General features: G+C 36.8%; 1 pseudogene; it reads left to right on the forward strand.

Annotated features, from left to right (window-relative positions):
- The first annotated feature begins 2,015 nt into the window (after positions 1 to 2,015).
- Positions 2,016 to 2,427, forward strand: LOC116093801 (annotated as a pseudogene).
- Positions 2,428 to 4,219: the final 1,792 nt, after the last annotated feature.

A 4,219-nucleotide genomic window follows, 5' to 3' on the forward strand; every position in this document is an offset into this window, starting at 1 on the left:
GTACACAGTGCTGGAAGAAAAACGCGTGAAGCTATTGATATGGTTGGGTAGAATCCTTGTGTGAAGATTTAAGTTCATCTCCAACCAGTTTTCAAGAACAATGGAGAGCCTCTAAATGACATTTTGATACCTAGGTCGAGGTATTGCTGACAGCATTGAGAGAAATAAATAAAAGACCGGAAAGTCTGCTCAGGCTTAAGATCTCTTGCTGTTCGCCCAGTGGACCCATTCCTACTACCCACATGGTGGCTCACAACCTCATGTAGTACTGTTTCTAGGGAATATATTTTTGCCTCTGCAGGCACATGCACACACATGGTGCACATACATTCACTTAGGTGCACACATATACACATAAAATAAATCATTATTTTTTAAAAAAAGAGAGAAACACTTTCAGCTTGTGATAGGCAACCCTAGGCAATAGCAACAGCCCATGTTGATTTCAGAGTGATTTGAACTCCTCTGACCAAAGACTTGAAAGGAAGCTTCTCATTCCTGCTACAGGGGTTTTCATTAGTCTATGAGTCATGGGGGCAACACCCTAAGTGACATAGCTTCATTTTTATATGTGCATATTCATTTATATTTATCTATACGTTATATGTAACTTAGGTGAAATATAAAAATACAATTTCCTATAGCCTTTCAAATGTCCCTAGTATTATTAATCCCCCCTCAATTAATTAACTCCTGTTTTCCAGTTTTCCTTCATAGCACCTGTCCCATGCTGTTCTCCTCTCTCCTCATGGTCCTCTTTACTTTCCTGCTCTTTACACTTACTCTCAGCCATATACTCGTGTCTGAAGATCAAGAACTATGATCCACAGATGAGAGAAAGCCCATGGTAAAAAGCTATTGACAGCCAACGATGTTCAGAGAGGAGCGAGCAGTCCTTCCCAGGGAAGAGCCCCTTCATTTTTTCTCTAATGCCCAGGTCAGCCCTGAAAATGGATAGATGTGAGCAACACTAGATGTACTCAGCAGGTTGTGCATTCATATATTCATTTGTGTATATAAAAGTAATCTTTAAAGAAAAAGACATGAGTTTGAGATGAAATGGTGGGTGGGGCAAGACTTGGGAAGAGTTGGAAGGAGAGGGAATGATATAAATACAGTACACATATTTAAAGTTAAAAATACTTAAATAAGAGAAAACTATCCTTGACAACAACATGTGTAGTACAAAATAGACATGTACTATCCAACTGTTTCATTACTACTGAAGCAGGAAAAGTGTAGTCAGCCTGACTAGTGTTGGAGTTCTAAACGTCCAGTGGTGTTCATGGCTTGTCTGATCACGGAATGAGAAAACAATGTGTAGCTGGATGCTCTTGTTCTGTTACTTCTTTTCATTGTGTGTACCATTTTCTTTTCTCTTTTTTCTTTCCCTTTTTTTAAAAAAATAGTTTTTTAAATATAATATATTCTGATTATGATTTCCCTCCTCTAACTCCTCCCCATTCCTTCACATTCCCCCACCCACCCAAAATTTTCTCTTTCCATTAGATATGAACAGGCATCTAAAAATATTAATAAAGAAAATTAAAGAGGTAAAATAAAAAGAGACAAACTAGAATAGAGAAAACAAACAAACAAGAAAAATAATCAAAGAAAAAGCTAAAAAAATAAATAAATACATATTGAGACATGGAGACACACAAAGAAATACCATAAAAACCCTAAACCAGAAACTATAATATATATATACAAAGGATTTGCAGTATAAAAAATAAATAAATAAAAAATAAAAATAAAAAGGCCTGACAAAAACCTTATTAGAGAAAAAGACTCCAAACATGTCATTGAGTTCACTTTGAGTTGGTCATCACTGCTGGGATGGAGCCTTTCTTTAAGAGTGGAATCTTTTTAATTTTGTATGCAGTGTTTTGTTCAAAGGCAGCCTTTGTTCTCAACCTTCACCGCACAGTTGCTCTCTCACGCCAGCACCGCCTCTCTCTCGCTGAGCTCCAGCCAAAGCAGAAGGCACGGGTAAGTAAGGAGGTGCCCATACCATGGCTCCTACAAAGCAGATTGCCCGCAAATCCACTGGTGATAAAGCATCCAGGAAACAACGGGCTACAAAAGCCGCTCACAAGAGTGCGCCCTCTACTGGAGGGGTGAGGGAACTTCATCGTTACAGGCCTGGTACTGTGGCTCTCCGAGAAATCAGACTCTATCAGAAGTTTTCTGAACTTCTGATTCTCAAGCTCCCCTTTCAGCGTCTGGTGCGAGAAATTGCTCAGGACTTCAAAACAGATCTGTGCTTCCAGAGTGCAGCTATTGGTGCTTTGCCCAAGGCAAGTGAGGCCCTATCTTGTTGGCCTTTTTGAAGAAACCAACCTGTGCGCTATCCATGCCAAACGTGTAACAATTATGCCAAAAGATATCCAGCTAGCACGCCGCATACACGGAGAATGTGCTTAAGAGTCCGCTCTGAGGGGAAACATTTCATTCTCAAAAAAATTATTTTCCTCTTCTTCCTTGTTATCAGTAGTTCTGAATGTTAGATATTTTTTCCATGGGGGTCAAAGTTACCTAAGTATATGATTGCGAGTGGAAACATAGGGGACAGAATCAGGTATTGGCAGTTTTTCCACGCTCATTTGTGTGTGAATTTTTAATATAAATGCAAGATGAAAAGCATTAATGCAAGCAAAATATTTCAGTGAACACATTTCAACAGTTCAACTTTATAACAATTATAAATATACCTGTTAAAAGTATCGACCTGCGAAGTATCCATATTACTTGACCACCACAAGTTCTAGTCCTCCTATGAGAGAGGCAATGAGATTTCTGTTTAAGTTTCTAGATACTGACTTTTGTTCAAATTATAGTCCTTTAATGCTGACAGAAGCTATTGCCTGGGCAGGAGTTATATTTGGAGAGATTTAAGGCTCACAGAATTTTATAATACTATGAGTATTATACTATGAGTTGTCTATTTTAGGTTGTAAGTATATCCATTTATTCTATTGTATATTATAATATTCAATAACACATAAACTAGTAACAATAATTTTCTTTCCCTTTTTCTTTATTTTCTTCTTTCTTTCTTTCTTTCTTTCTTTCTTTCTTTCTTTCCTTCTTTCTTTCTTTGAATATGTACATACATGTGCACCCAGAAGCCAGAAGACATCTTTTCATATCAATCAGAGTAGCTTTTGACACATGATCTAGCATTGGCTAGAAAGAGAGAAAGAGAGAGAGAGAGAGAGAGAGAGAGAGAGAGAGAGAGAGAGAGAGAGAGAGAGAGAGAGAGAGAGAGAGAGAGAGAAAGAGAAAGAGAGAGAGAGAGTTGAGCAGAAGCTAAAGGAGCAAGCCAGTGAAGTGTATTCTTTACTGGTTTCTCCATTAGCTCCTGCACTGACTTCCCTCAATGATGGATGGATGGTGACCAGGACATGGCAACTGAAATCCTCTTTCCTCCCACAACTTGTTTTCATTTGGAGTGTTTTCTCACAGCAACAGAGAACAAATTAGAACACTCTCAATATCTCTTATACATAAAAATGACTGGTTTTATGTGTTATCTGAGAATTATAAATCATTAAAATCTTCCTCATGGGAAATCTGGTTTAGACCATTTTACTTTAATTTTTCATCAAGAAAATTAGTAAAGCACAAGAATATGCGGAAAAATTTAATTAAGTGGATGTTCCCTGTTTTACATAATGACAGGATTAGAATATTAGACTGCATATGCTTGTAGACATTATAACCATTGCATGGCATGCCATGAACTTTGAAAATTGAACGAACAGGTGTTTATATTTGCAAACCCATGTGCACAAAATATACATAGTGGAAAAATAGATGTTGTACAGTATTTACAACATGTATTCACTTTCTGAATTCGTCTCACATTCTCAGAGAGGGTGGGTTGAAAATATATGGATTCTTGAACATTCAAATAATTCACTTTTCTATTTTTGTTGGTTTCTTATATATATGCATATATATATACATATATGTATATGTTTTGTTGTTCTAAAATATAATTTGGGGATTATTTCAAAACATTAAGAGTATACTAAATAAAGTGAATGTTTTAATTTGGCGTCTATGGTTTTGAGAAAATTATAATAGAATGCATTGTGCACGGCTAGTGAACCATAACAAACAGCAAAACTTCATTTTGACTTACTGAGGAGAATAGACTACCTGATGAGTACTTGTGGTCACTTTATGCCATCATTATAAATGTGTAGGAATG

Source organism: Mastomys coucha, unplaced genomic scaffold (assembly GCF_008632895.1).
Source record: "Mastomys coucha isolate ucsf_1 unplaced genomic scaffold, UCSF_Mcou_1 pScaffold16, whole genome shotgun sequence".
Taxonomy (NCBI): Eukaryota; Metazoa; Chordata; class Mammalia; order Rodentia; family Muridae; genus Mastomys; species Mastomys coucha.